The following is a 16,020-nucleotide window of genomic DNA, read 5'->3' as shown; positions in this document are numbered from 1 at the left end:
GTGAGCTGCACACTTGGGGGGGCTGTTTGTCAAAGGGGTCAAAGAAAAGCACAACTTGTCAGTGGAAGGAACATTTGTTGTTATTGAGGTCAAGATCCACAACATATACATTTACAATAACTGCCTGTCGACCACCTCTCATTACATGACTGTTTCATCAGACCAGCTTATTGATTTTCTTGTGCCTTTTACTGAAATACTGAAGTCCCCCTACAATCAAAATTATAGTTTTGCTTGTTGTTACATCATTTGGATGCTTGTCCTTCTCTGTGCAGACTGATGGATGTGTGACCGGAGTCATGGTCCAGAATGCAACTTGGACAAATGTGATGTGAAAAACATGCAGATTTGAAACGTTAATTTGTTGTGAAAAGGTTTGTAGCATGATGCAGGAGGTCAGGTTACCATACAACATACAACTGTTGCCTGGCATAATATGTTTTATCTTTAAAAAGAAAAAAAAAAAGTCATGCTGATTTTCATGTCTTTTGATGTTGGCAACCAGCACCAACAGTCACTGCAAATTCATAATATCAAATCATACCATAAATACTAAAATACCATGGTGAATTGCTATGCACACTTGCTTCCTACTGGATCAATCCTTTCCATTTTAGACAGTTTTGTGTTTTTAGTTTTACAGTTACAGTTACAACAACATCCCCACTTCAAAATGTAATTTCACTAATACATGACAGTTATCTCATTGGGACCTTCCCCTTTTTATAATTGAGTTTTATAATAATAAAGAGTATAATTTTTATTTTTGTATATCTGCATTGTGTGGTTATTCTATGGTTCTGGCTCAGTGGCAGTGCTTTCTTGCCACACCTGTAAAAAAAACCCACTTTCCCATTCAACTGAACGGGAAATTGGAAATAAGTAAAATCAGTATAATGACAACTTGTAGTATTATAATAACCTGGAATTAAAGCCTGCTTAGAAGCATCCCCATTAATTATTATTTAATCTGGTTTTGCCTTTACAGTAATTTTTCTGTATGCATGAATTCAAATAATTAATATGCAGTTAATTTAAGACAGCTTCATACATGATAGAGCATGAATACAATCTACATTCATAAATATGAATCAATACAGTGAAACAATCTTTTTGAAATTTTATTTAAATTTTTATCAACACTGTCAAAAAGGATCAGTAGGCCTATTAAATGTAAGAGATGCAGGTCTGCCTGAGGGCAGGTGGACCTCAAGAAACAGGGCTCTTAATGCACCTTTTTGTCCCCAGTGGGGGTCCTGGTCCTGGAGATTTGGACACCTAGATGCCAGTCTGATTCTATCTCCATGGTGCAGCTTGCAGACTTGATCACAGCACTGGAACACCTACTTTTCCAAACTTCGGAGACAAAGTTAGTCTGCTTTAAGAAAACAAAGAATATTTTCAATTTTCCATCATATATACTAGAATAACATGTTTAGTTTTGTCAAGTCAATTCACAAGAAATCCTTGACACCACTTTTTCATTTCTACTATGAAGTGATAAATATCTATTTGCATTTGTTAGTGTTAGAGTTATAGTAACAGCACAGAGGGCAGAGCTATAGAAATCAAGAGAGAACATGGTCCAGATATAACAGCTGTTTCCACTCATTTTAAAGTGGAGTGGAGAAAGTTTTGTCTTTTTATGTTTAGAATAATCCTTTTACCAATGGAGAGTCTAATACAAACCATGTGGAAGTTTGCAATGGTATTATGGTATCAGAACTGCAGCTTCTGCAGTTGCACAAACAAAACTGACTCCACTGACTCCAGTATGTTTTTGTGGTGGACTGCATGGTGAGACTGTTACCCATGGGGGGCGCTCGCCACCAGCCATCATCCACGTCCTGATAGGCGCAATGTCTGGGTCGGCTTCCTGGGCCTGTTGAAGCCCAGCCGCAGAACAGCTCCATTTCGTTGGTCTTAGTCAAGTAAAGTCAAGTAAATTCTCTCTGGGGGCTTTAAGTTGTCGGTGTCACTGTCAGCAGGTGAAACTTGATATACCCCCACTGGTTTCACTGTTGCGGGCATGGAGCGTCCCTCTATCCCCACTGGACTTAGCATCACCTGACTGATGCCAGAGTCCAACTCACACTGCACTGCCTGATGACTGAGGTTCACTGGATGGAGGGAAGGGTCTGGCAGCTTGCATTGACAGGACTGGCGGCAGGGTCTCCTGGAGAGGCTGTCCGCATTGCCGTGCAACTGGCCGGGGCGATGGATGATCTCAAAGTTGTACTCACCGAGTCTCTCGAGCCACCTGGCGAACTGCTCCTCAGGCTCCTTCATTTTTGTTAACCACCGAAGGCTGCTGTGGTTATTGCAAACAGTGAAGGGCCGCCCCAGGAGGTACTGCTGGAAGTATGACGTGAAATCCACCACGGCTAGCAGCTCTCATGCGTGGTGCAGTAGTTCTGTTCCGTTTTGGACAATTTACAACTCCCATAGGCCAGCACACACTCCTGACCCTGCTGAACTTGTGAGAGGACGGCGCCGATGCCAACATCACTTGCATCAGTGTCGAGAATCATGGTGCCTTGGTCAAGTGGATAACCCAGGACTGGTGCAATGGTTAGCAGGTGCTTGAGTTCATTGAACACCATCTGGAATTCCTCAGTCCACTGAATCCGGGCATGCTTCTTTGTCAGGGCATGGAGGGGCTCGGCTATGGAGGCAAAGTCTCTCACAAACCGCCGATAGTATGATGCAAGGCCAATGAATCGGCGGACCTGAGACAATGTGACCCAGGTAGGCAACTTGGCGGTGGAAGAGGAAGCATTTAGTAGGTTTTAGTTTCAGGTTGGCCCGGTGGAGCCTGTTGAAAACCTGGCCCAGCCTGCCCAGCATCTCCGACACATCCCTACCCAACACTATGATGTCATCCAGGTAAACCAGGCGGGTCTCCCACTGCATGCCAGCCAAGACGCGGTCCATCAGTCTCTGGAATGTCGCAGGAGCATTGCACAGTCCGAACGGCATGACAGTCCACTCAAACAGTCCAGTCCTGGTGGAAAAGGCTGCTGCTTTGCGTGCTCTGGGCATCAGTTCAACTTGACAGTAGCCGGAAGCGAGGTCTAGTGTGCTGAACCACTTGGCAGTAGACAGGGTGTCCAGCGTGTCTTGGATGCGGGGCAGCGGGTATGTGTCTTTAATGGTGCAGTCATTCAGGGCCCTATAGTCTATGCAGAGGCGGTACGTCCTGTCCTTTTTACGTACCATCACTATAGGCGATGTCCAGCTGCGGTGGCTGCTGTAGGCCAGCCCCGCCTCCAAACTTTGTTGTATCTGTTGGTCAGCATTCTGTTGTTTCTCCCATTCCATCCGGCGTGGTGGCTGCTTGACTGGGGCACCTGGCCGGGTTATGATATCATGCTGCACCAAGCTGGTGCGGCCAAGGTCGTCGGGACCGGTGGAGAACACTGCCATAGGTACACGGCAGCTGATCCAGCTGGAGCTGTTCATCTACTGTAAGCTCAGTGGAACTCTAGGCATAGAGCTCCTGCAGGTGCTGGGGAACAATGGGGGAGCTGCTGATGGTCTGTTCAGGCTGGGCTGTGGCTTCTACGGGCTGCAGGACTTTGGCAGGATGGAGGAACCCTGCAATGGCCCTTTTGATGGTTACGGCAGTGTTTCCAGGATTGAATATGCGGAGAAGCATAGCTTTACGGGGCAGGGCTTCCACCACGACCTGGGCAACTAGTACTTTGTGTTTTTCTACAAAGCCTTTGTCGGGGCTCAGCATCACCTCCCCTTTAACTGGCTCTCTGAAGTGGGTGTTGCATTGTACCACATATTCTTCCCCGGCCTCCAGCACCACAGTCCGGGCCACTCTCACTGCATGTGCCTTAGGTTTGCTTTGTGACTGGAAATATGGCACTTCCTCTCCAAACAGCACAATGCGGTGGTTTCCAAAATCAAGGCTTGCATGAGCTTGGATCAGCAACGGGTGGCCTTTGAGAGCCTCATCACTTACTATATCAGCAACCAGGAAATGCACGCTCACCTGCCGGTTGTTGATCTGTACAGGAATGTGAGCTTCACGAGGACAGGTATGTCCCCGAGTCAGACACCTAGCAGAATCTTTACAATCGATAGTTGAAGAGGGGGGCGGACATCTGGGTGAATCGTATTATAGTGGTGTAGAGGTAGTATACTTTTCCGTGCCCCACTGTCCAGGACAGCACACACCTCCAGTTCATGCACCAGCATGTGAATTTCCTGACCTCGGGCTTTAAGGTGAAGCACAGCAGGTTCTGGGCTGTCAGGGGAGACTGCTGAAGCTCAGGCGTTGATGGTTTTCTTTGGTGAGGGGCAGTTTCTCCTCATGTGAAGGCCTGAACAGTTATGATGGTGTACCTCCTCCATTTAATGTCTTTATGCCCCCTCCATTTACATGGTGTGTGATTGGAGCCATGAGGCTGAGGATTCCAGCTGGCTACTGGGGGTGCTGCACCAGTCTCTGGTTCCTCCAGCTCGGCTCCCTCCCTGATAACAGCAGCTCAGGGCCTCCGTTCAGTCATGCTGTGCGTCCCTGTGCGCATGAGGCTGGTGGCGTATGACGCTGCCCGCTTGGTGGTTTCATGATGGCGGGCGATGTCATAGGCTTGGGCTAGTGTGTGGGGCCACTGTTCCAGCAGTTTCTGTACAATTTCTGCATCACCCACAGCATTAGTGAAAACTTCAACGCCTATGGCTTCCTGCTCAGTCTCAGTCCTGTCACTGTAGACTACTGACACTTTACCATATATGTCATCCCTCAAAGCATGGAGAGCCTCACCCACTTTGCGGACACGCTGCCTCACTACAATCTTAAAGGAACCATGCTACACTTATAACACCGTGAACAGATTCTCAGATACTGTCAGATGACTGAAGAGTGTGAGGCATGCCTTTGTAAACGTTAATTGCAGACATTGTCTGCAGCAGAAAATTTTACCAACCAAAATGTCCACTGTGGAGGAGGAAGTGCTGGAGGGCTCAAAGGAAGTTTTGCCCTCTGTCCTGCAGAAATCACTGAGGTAGGGCACAGTGGCAAGGCATTATGAGTGCATTGCAACCACCCCCATTTAACAACCATCTACCTTAGAAACCACACCAAACACTGCAGAGTATCTCAGCAGCAAACAAGCAAACCTTGCTTTGTCAGTATACACACATGAAATATTTAAACTGTCGTTAGATTGCTCTCCTGACACAGTCTGTGTCTCAGAAAATATACCTAACATTTACTTTTTATTTTACTGGACTACATTTTCATGAGAGAGAGCAACAAGTACAATGATGAAACATTTCCCATACAAATGACCTTTTCTGATGAGGTTGTAGCGTTAACGCCATATTTTAGAATTTACTCGCATTGAAATGGGGCACCGGTCCTCTGGGAGGACAACAATGAATTACTTCATTGTCAAATTTATCAATCTCATATCGGAAGCCATGACTTCTCGATTCAATGGATCTCCAGTCTCTACGTCAAAAGAGAACAACAGGACAACAACTGGGTGTAAATAAAGGAGTTTATTAACTAAACTACTATCTACAGAGTAAATGCAAGGTGTAATAATCATAAAGATGAAAATAATAATGAAATGAGCAGTGTGATGAGTTGGCAATGGTGGGAGAGAATATGTTATGACTATACACTATGGCTATACAGCTAATGATGCTACATCTACGAATTAGGTTCAATGATTAAATATTGCTATATTTTGACATCAACCCAGTCATGAGCAGATTGTTAAGTCCAGCCTACTGTGAGTTGCGCTGTAACTGGAGCCCCTTGGCTGGAACCCAGGTGGCTGTGGTTGCCGTGGTAACCCCGGAGACGTGAGATCTAGGTGGATTCTCCTGGAGGCCGTGTCCCGTTATTACAATGACGGATTCTGCCGGTGTCTCAGCGGTTCAGCTCTGGTGGAGTTTGCCAGGAGACTTTCTGTCTCGGGAACTCTTGATTTCTGCTCAGCTTCTCTGCAGGCTTGTGCAGAGGTGTTATCTGCCGGTGTCTCTTGTGGGTTGATGCGAAATAAACTCTAATGCTCTTCACTTTGGCTGGATAACTTTAGAGGAGACTGGCGTTGACCAGATAACTCTAAAGTTGTCAAAATCTTCAAAAGGGAAAACTTGATGATGATTTAAAAGTTACAAAATTACTCTGAGGCACTTCTGTTGTTTTGGTTCAGTTGGTCTTCACTTGGCTTTTAAAAATAAAAGATTGTGCATGTTGACAAAAATTATGTTACTTGGAGTTTGTGGCAAAGAAAAATAAAAGACGCGAAAATTGCAAAAATGACTAAGAGCCATGAGTTTGTGGCTAGCAGCTTAGAGCTAAGAGTTCACATGGCTACAGAGTCGGGCTTTGAGCCGGGACTCTGAGCTTTGAGCAAAGTTCTCAGCTTCTAGTTTCTGCATCGTTTTCTAGCTTCAGCTTTTCAGCCTCTAGCTTTTGGCTTCGTTTCTCACATCTTCTTCCTTCTTAGCATCCCGCCGAGTTTCTAACTTTTTCTCATTTCTAACTTTTCCTCGTTTCTAACATTTCTGACCTCCTCTCACCTTTTTCTGTGTTCTCTGAACATGTGTGAATTGTTCACGAGTGTTTTATCCCCTGGGGGCTGGTGCATGTTTCTCCTGTGTTTCCACTTGGAGAAGAGAGTAATTTTCCAATGAACTTTGGAATAATTTAATTCTATAGTTTACTTATAGACTCACACATCCGTCTTCCACCATGACCACAAAATATTAAATTAAATAACATATAAAACTACTAGCACTAGTAATGGCAGATAGGAGCAATAGAAGTGTTGATTGCATATTACATCCTTCAAACCTGGAATTAATCATGATACAAGTGGTTAATAGATCAAACAACAATATAAACATTTCCCAAAGCTAATAGTCTATAAATGTGGATTACACAGCAGTTCTTTGACTGTAATAATAATATGGACATTGTGGATGTCATGTAGTGTGTGTTACCTTGTGTGAAGGATGCTGACAGTATGGTCACATGAAGGAGATTGTCTTAAAATCTACATGTTACATTTCAAACATTCTATGGGATAGAAGTTTAAACTATTGCTTAGGAACATCTCATGAGTTACAGAACAGTTAGATATTTAATTTTATGATCTTCCTTAGATTTGTGTCTGTGAAGAGTGTTCTGCTGGTCACTACCCAGGATTGGAATGTGGGTTGTAGTTTATGAGTCTTATCTAGAGAGGGACAGAGGAAGGGAGGTTGGTGTGTGTGCTCATGCATGGCACAGAGAGGCCAGGATTCACACCTTAATATTAATCAGTCCTTTTGGTGTTACTTTTCTATATAAGTAACAATCAAATATCATTAGACAGAGTCTTATTATTACAAACTGGAGATTTTGCCTATATTCTCCAGTTGCCTGGTGTCCATTGGTTGATCCTCTGGAGGTGACCCTTTGACCTTTGGTCTGGTTCTGTGTCTCTCTGGTATGCTATCAGCATGGTCTGTTTGTGGGAGAAGGGTCCTTTGTCTCTGTTTCCTATCAATTTGATAGTTTGATGGTGGGAAGAGTCACAAACTGTCACTGTGGGTCCGTAACTCTGCATGTCCTTATAATGAACTTCCTTAATGGCTTGTGACTGATGCCAGGCCAGGAATGTACGCTACAAGGTATATTCATTACCTGCATGAAGAAACCACCAAACAAAGCTTTTACAACCACTTGAAAACCCTGACTTTTGGCAATACAGTAAACACATTCAGATGGTGTGTGTGTGTGTGTGTGTACATGTGTTTGTTTGTTTGTGTGTGTGTGTGTGTGTGTGTGTGTGTGTGTGTGTGTGTGTGTGTGTGTGTGTGTGTGTGTGTGTGTGTGTGTGTGTGTGTGTGTGTGTTTGTGGGTGGGTGGAGTCGGGCGACCGTGAGAGGAGAGTGGCAGACGCTAGACCCACAGAGATCGCACGAACGGCTGGGAGGCTGTATGCCCGTTGTCTGGTTTGTTTACGGACAGAGCGGCTTGCTTTCCATCCGCGTTGGCACACACAACAGTCCAGAAACGGGCAAACAATTCTTCTAGAGGGTTGAACAGTTAAACAGCGATTCTAATCACTCTTCAAAGTATGATACAAAGGACTTAGTGGTCCGTCTATCACAACACAAAATAATAGCTCAAGCAACAAGGATTCACAGCAATAATTCAATAATATCAGCTAAATCCATCGGTAAAATCCAGTTCAATCCAATCCTCTGTGCCGTCCTCATTCCGTGAGGGTCGATGCAGCTGGTTCCTGGATTGGAAGCACAGAAATACAGCAGAGTCGACGTAGTCAGAGGGTAGCAGGCATAATTTTTCCACACCTCAGTGAAGAAGTAACTTGACCATGCTTGAGCTCAGGCTTCAGGGGTTACAAGTAGGCCCAACCAGGCCTGCTTTGTCTGACCACATTTTCAGGCCCAACATCCCCCCTTTTGGTCTTATGACTGGGGTGTTGCACAGTTTTCAGAGCAACCAAATGGCCGTTAATCCATTATGAGGGGTGACCTGAGGGTCACTGACTCCATGTCCCTAGAACAAAGGATGTAGTCCTTGAGGAAAGGACAAAGTCATTATAGTTCCACAGGTTCAGAGGTTCAGCGTCTGGGCAGCTATAAAGAGGTATACATCTAGGCAGATGGGTTTTACACACTAGTTATCTAAGCATCACAAATTAACAAATTTCATATTTCACACTCCTTACAGTGTAATGTTCACCACTGGAGACAAAGGCAGAGGAATGAAGACAGACAAAGAAAGGTGTTAGGACTAGTAACTCTAACTCCGGAGAGGTCTGATGTCAGCTGGTGCACAAAGCATGGTGGGACCAACAGGAGAGTGTCCAGCCGGGTCTGCACTTTGTAAATATATTTGTACATTATGTGTGCTATGATTAGGACCCAACCACTAAGGAGGAGTCCTGGAGCAATTCAACTGTTCTTAACAGAGTGCTAGCCTGCAGCTGGAAAAAGTGGTGGTTAGGTGTTAGTGCATGCTGGCGGGGAGGAAGGGGCATGCATCTGTCTCTCTAGCTACTACTGGGCTTTGGCAATGCTCGCATCCTCTGGGCCGTACAGCAGGTGCAGCGGCAGAGTCATTTCCCTCGCAGTCATCATCTCAAAGGGGATCACTCCTGTGGAACAGTGCAGGGTTGACCGGTTGGCCATTAGCACCAGGGGAAATTTTACATCCCAGTCTTTGTCATTGTTATTGGCATACTTTTTAAGCCTGCTGACAATGGTGCGATGCACAATGGACTTGACCTGATGACTAGGTATGGTAGGTGATGTTGACTTCCACTCTCAAGATTTCAAACATAGTGGTCATGATGCTCGAAGTGAAGAGAGTGCCCCTGTCTGAGTCTACTGAGAGTGGCAATCCCCAGTGACTGAACACGTGAGCAGCCGTCCACATAGACCTAAGGGAGGTCTAAGCAGGCTTTCTTGTCTTTATAATGGTGGTTGGAGGGAAGGGAAAGTGAGATGTTGATCAAAGGATGGGGTTCTGGTTGCCTTTCAGGAAGGTGACCAGTTGGTGGCATGTTTCACTAATAACGTCTGACCTCCGATGTAGCTGTGGAAGTGCTCCACAGTCCATAGCGGTGCTGTGGAGGACCCTCTTGCAGTCGGAGAACTTAATCTCGACGCTGCTTAGGGGTCATCTTGTGAAAGCGACAACTCTTTTATCTGTGTCATATTTCTGTGCCAGAGTAGCACTCAAGCAGTGGGAGGAGAAGCTTACCTTCAGGTAAAACTACTTGTCCTTGTCCAGGTAGGCCAAGTAAGGAGCTGACCAGTTTGTCCTTCATGCGGTGGAAGGATTGTTCCTGAGGCTCTTTCCACGTGACCAGCTCGTCTTTACGGAGGAGCTCTGTGAGGGGTCTGGCTATCTCTGCATAGTCCTCGACAAATGGTTGTGAGTAGTTACAGATGCCCAAGAAGCTTCTGAGTTCAGACACGTTTGTTTCATTTTGTTTCAGAACTGGCCAGATTGGGGAGTTGTAAGTGGAGTTACACCCCCAAATGATCTGCTTTTGTAGCAGTTGGTCGAGGATCCCTTGGATCAACTCATAAGTTGCCAAAGGAATCTTGTATTGACATACAAAGGACAGTGGCGCATTTGGATCAGTCGTTATGTGGACAGTATGCAGGTCTGTGACTCCCCAGTCTTGGGAGTCCCAGGAGAAAATCGGTTGGAAGTCATGAAACAATTCTGAAGTGCTTCCCTCTGCTCCTCCTTTGTCAGCGCATCTGCATTTGTGAGCTGCTGATCGATTTCAGACTAAAAGCCGGGGTCAAGCTCCTTGGGTGGGGATTGGGTCCCTACCGAGCTGGGGTTGTGTCTCCAGGCTGAGTCACAAGGTCATACATAACTAGATCACCCTCTTAGCCAGGGGTTGCGCTGCAGATAGCTTCGCTCTGCAGTGTAATGTGGCAGGTGATGGTGATCATTTTCATCGAGTATGTGAAGAGGACATTTTCAAGCGCTCCAATTCTAACTAGAGAAGGGGGAAGCTTTCCTATGATCGGCACAGTTAGCTCAAAATCATAGAAGGAACTATCAAACTGACATCCCCAGCAGGCGTCACGCCGCTATCCGGATTGGAAGGTACGTCAAGTCCTGTACCAGGATGTAGGTGGCGCGGTTATCAATGGTAAGCAACGGTGTACCCCAGACTGCTCCCAGAAGAGGGGCGAGGGCTGAAAGAATGTCTTTGGGCCAGGGAGCTTCTGTTCTTTAAGGGTCACGAAGCAAAAGTGGTAGCCTGCTGTTTGTGCAGGGACCACATGATCAGCTTCACTAGTAGACTGACATGCTTGGGGAATGGTTTGTCCTGACTGCATATGTTCAGGTTTGATGGTTAAAGAGTGGTTGGCATTAGCCTGGGATCATAGGACTTGGTTCACCGTGTCCAGCTGGGCCCCAAGCCTGTCAAGCAGGTCTGCTCCCACAAAGAGTGGGGGTTCGAGTTGCGAGACAACACTCATTAGGTGGTTGACATGTTGGATAGAGACAGCACACACCCCCACGGCCTTAAGGAGTGTCTGCGGTGACCCCGCAGAAAGGTGGCTTCACTGGGTGAGGAACCAAGGTGAGTTGTGCTGACACAACTCATTAAGAAGCTCTTGGCTGATGGCAGACTTCCCTGACCATGACGCCACAAGTTTTCTGGGGACAAGGACACAAGGTCCACTTGAGGACTGTACAGTGATGGGTTGGTGTTATCCAGTGAACAGAGGAAGAACGTGTGGTCTTGGAGGCATGATGGTTGGCAGAGGGCCTCTTGACTCTCGGACAACAGTGACCCAGCGACCCAAGCATTATCTTTACATACAAGGTCGCCCAGGAAAGTCAGAAAAGGAGTGTGCTGAAGGTCAGGGTGAGTGGCTGAGATGGCGGTTGGGCCTCCCCTGATTCCTTTCCCCACCAAAGTAAACTTTGGCAGCAGCAGGGGAAGGAGCTTGGCCTAGTCAGGTTGAAGGAGGGGCCTGGCCAGGATCCTTTGGGTTCTCCAGCAGTCCTGGCAGGCCGTGAGGTGCCTCCATTTTCCATCGCTACCTCAGCCATGCATTTCCTAACCAAGTCCTCCATCTCCTGCTTTGAACGGTCCGTCTTGGGGAAGTTCGTAGGCTTACCTGACTGGTTCTGTACCTTAATGTTCAGCTTGAAACGGCATCCTCTGTTGGGTTGGAAGGAATCCTGCTGCCGTGGCCCTGTTGTTGTGCTTCACCTCCTCAGCTCTGCACTCCCTGATGTCCTTGGGGCCCAGCCCTGAAGTTGGTCTTGGCATGAGGCATTTCATTGCCTTCTAGTGCCAAGGTGTCACTCTGTGGTGCCTGGATCTCCAGGACCCTAGCATCAGCGTCATGGCCTCTGGCTGTGTGGATGCGTGTTTCCCACGCCATCTGTGCATACCTCCATATTTCTTGCATCTTATATCTCCGGGATGCAGTGCATGATAACGTCATACCGGATGCTTTCGTGGAGGTTGTGGAGGAAGAGGGATCTGAAGGAATGCTCTTTCTCTAAGCAAGGTGCGTCTCGTCCCTGGAAGTAGACAGCTCTGTGGCACCTGTAATATTCATGCAGAGATTCGTGCTTCCTCTGCGTTATTGTGAGGGCACCGAAAGTGGCAGAGGCCTCATCCAGGTATGGAGAGTACCCCTCTCGCAAAGCTTTGCAAAGCATTGAGTATCGGTCCCTGGTATTGACCAGCAGTGTCTCCATGAAAACATGGACACTCCTCATGGTTGCTTTCCACACGAGCTTTAGTTTTTCTCATGATGAGGCACCTGGCAGATCTACCAGGCACTGCTCTATCTCCCTGAGGTAGTTGTCGATATTGGAATCGCTAGTAAACGGGTTGAAGCGCTCTATATTTCCTGCCAGGCACTCGAGTTGTGAAGTCCTCAAGCCACGACTTGGCAGCAGCAGGCTGTTTACATCTTCAGATGTCCCTTCATCACTCAGCTCACCATGGTAGCGAGGTCTGTGCCTTTGCTCTCATGATGGAGACGGCTCAGTGTCACAGCCTGCTCTGCTTCTCAGTGATTTTCCACTCACCCTGCCTCTGTCTCACTCTCCACTCTGCCACACCTCCTCATCTGTCTCACTGTCCTCACCTGTTGCCCCCAGCTGCACTTCATCTCCAATCAAGCCAGTATATATGCATCTCTGGTTCACTCACTCTTTGCAAGATTGTTCTTAGTACTCATGCAAGACTTTCCAGCGGTTTTCTATAGACTGACTTCCTGGTAACAACCCTGCTTGTCCCTGACCATCCTGCTTCGTCTCTGCCCCGGTAAACGCCTCAGCCTTCCGTCCCCGACCACAAGTTCTGCATGTGCACTTCCTGGTCCCCGTCTGCCTGTCCCAGTGGCTATTTGGCTGATTTCCTGATTCTTCATCTACCTTTGATTACCCACCTGCCTGCTCCTTCCTAGTCCATCTGCCCCACTGACTGCTCACCCGGTTCTGATTCTCCTGCCTCCCTAACGATGTCTCCAGCCTGCTCCTTAACAGTACTGTTGCTTCCCTCACAAACTTTCCTCTGTGTGTGCAAGCTCAGTGACCTCATTTCACTCACCTGACTCATGGTCCTCCGGCCCTGGCCCCTGGGCCCACCCCATACCACAAGAGACTACCCACCTGTGTATAACTCTGAACCATACTGCTGCTCACCTGCTCATCCTCATTCTTGCTAATAAAAGTCATTACCAATCATACCTGTGGTGTGTCGTGCTGCAACTGGGTCCTACCAACATTTGTTACACTCAGGTCACGATGGTGACCCTTGTGGTTCTGGGCCGAACCTTGTGCATGACTGGCTGGTGGAGACAGTCTTGAGTCATGATGGTGGCCCCGACAGCTCTGCGTGGTGCATTGCACACTCCTGGGGGGTGGAGAAGGGCTCAAGTTGTAGTAGTGGCCCCTGCAGCTCCAGTTGGACCATTGCCCATCCCTTGAGGATAGCATCTGCATGTCCTGCGACCTGCTCATTGAAAGTGCGTGGTACTCATTGAGTACTGCAAATTCATGGGCTGTGTTGCCCGGGGCTGTTTCGTCCCCAGCATGGGCCACCTGGCCCAGCTGGATAGCCTCAAGCTTGGTACGCAGATTGAATTCCCGGAGCTTCACAGCCTGAAGGTCCCGGCTCAGTAGACTGTTCTCACTCTCCCACTCTGCCAACTTCTGCCCTGACAGGGGCCCTGCCGTGCCTACCTGACTGACCTGGTGCTCCTGGTGACTGTCGACAGTGTCTGGTTGGGTCGTTTGCGCCTGGACTTGGGTCAGCTCAGCTTGGGCCTTCTGAGCATCTTGTCACAAGCTTGTGTTGTCCCTCTGCACAGCATGGTAGCTGCATTGCAGCCCGGTGACCCACGCTTGACTCTCAGTCAGTTGCAGCTGATTCTTGCTATTATGGACCAAAAACATATGGCTGAATAATTCTGGGATGACTGGGTTGACGCCAACAACCCAGCTTGCCAGCTGGGTTGTTGGCGTAGTCCACCAGCTTGTGTAGCATCTCATTGCAAGTGTAGATGCTATAGTCATTTAGGTTTTGTCTCTGTTGTAGAGAAATGAAGGAGGGCAGTGACAACATTCTGCAGGCTTTGGTCATCTGCTCCTCCAGGAGCCTTGGCTCCAGCTACGTGGATTTTTGCAGCCCATTCATCCAACTAACTAAAAATACAGAAAAGACAGCAATACAGTAAATGCATTCAGATGGTGTGTGTGTGTGTGGGTGACAAGATGGTGGATGTGATCTGAAAGATGGCGGACATGAGTTGGTGAGGGGTCGCGTCAAGTGAGCCAAAATGGCAGACATGGTTTGTCTTGGCTAGACAACCACAAGCAGGGCCGACTAATAGTTGGAACTCTTGTGCTCACGCTAGTGAGGAGGGATGTTTAATGTGTATGTGGAGGTCTGAATGTGTGTGTGTTGGTGGAAAGAGAGGAAAGGCAACTCGTGGCGGAGTTGGGTGACCGTGAGAGGAGAGTGGCAGACGCTAGACCCACAGAGAGCGTGTGTACAGCCGGGAGGCTGTGTGCCTGTTGCCTGGTTTGTTATGGGCTGAGCAGCTCGCTTTACACCTGTGTTGGCACACACAACAGGCCTGAAACGGGCACATGATTTTTCTAGCGCAGTGAACAGTTAACCAGCGATTCTAATCACTCTTCAAAGTATGATACAAAGGACTTGGTGGTCCGTCTATCACAACACAAAATAATAGATCAAGTAACAAGGATTCACAACTATAATTCAATAACATCAGCTAAATTAAACATGCAATCACTGTCTCTGCCTAGATGTAAACCTCTTACTTGGATCGCTTCCAAGCGATTAGGTGCATGTGAATGTCCGTGAGTAAAGTTCAGCATGGGTCCTCCGGTGCAGTCCTGACGGTGCCGTCCTCGTTCCATGATGATCATGGCAGCTGGTTCCTTGATTGGCAGCACAGAAACACAGCAGAGTCAGCGTAATCGGAGGGTAGTGGGTGTAGGTTTTCCGTGAAGAAGTAACTTCTTCCTTCTGCAGGCAAAAATGAGAAGGCTGAGCTGCGCTGGTGGAATTTCATATTTGATCCTTTAGTTTGTGTTCGGCTGAACATAGGGGGAAGTCTCAACTCGTCCAGTGAGGGGAGAATGTTCAAACTCCACGGGGAAAAGGGGAAACAAACGTGCACAAGGTTGGTTACCCCCTTAGTAAACTAGCTCACAGAGAAAGCGAACTATCTCTGGTCTAGTTATAATGGAAAGGCAATGGTGTGTATTCACAGCGGGCATTTATAGATGGAGTGACAACATGGCCGTGTCGTCAGGATTCCCTGTAGCCAATGAGGAACGTGAGTTTGAGACTCCCCAGAATCCACTTCAGGTGTGAAACGTGGAGCATGCTGGGAGTTTGAGTCTGTGGGGTGGCCTTTGGCGCTCTTTCCTTTGTTCAAGGGTTTGAGGACAAAAGACCATACTTGAGGTCAGGCTTCAGGGATTACAAGTAGGCCTGACCAGGCCTGCTTTGTCTGACCATGTGTTCAGGCCCAACACTGTTCAGGTCTGTTTGACTTCATTCTTAAACCCTGAACATGAATTAGAGGTCAAGGTTAGGGCACCAGTCCCAGGTATCAAACATGCACCACTAAAGGACAAGGCACACCAAAGCCTCCTCAAAACCTTACCACTCTGCTGTTTATCTAAACGTTTCCCTTGAGGTCTTCAGTCCTTGTGTAAGACCATGAGAAACCAGGTTGCACAGTGCCCACACAGTGGCAGCAAGGCCAAGTATTCTTGGCTGTGCCCGCCTTAGGTTGTCCCAAGGTTTCACAGGGGGATCTTACTTGTCATAGGCCAACCAGTCTTCCATACTTGACCTTTTCTCAGGAGTGGCATGACCCTATTGGATTTTTCTTTGAGATAAAAACGAGTCCAGCTGTAAGGAGAATTTGAGTGTGCCTTACCTGATTGGTGCACAATCAATACCTGTGGGACTCAGGATTCCCCCTAACTGCCTT

The sequence above is a fragment of the Seriola dumerili genome, unplaced genomic scaffold (assembly GCF_002260705.1).
Source record: "Seriola dumerili isolate Sdu_G_001 unplaced genomic scaffold, Sdu_1.0 BDQW01000003.1, whole genome shotgun sequence".
In the NCBI taxonomy this organism is placed as follows: Eukaryota; Metazoa; Chordata; class Actinopteri; order Carangiformes; family Carangidae; genus Seriola; species Seriola dumerili.
The sequence above is the reverse complement of the archived record's forward strand: the minus strand, read 5'-3'. Positions refer to the sequence as shown.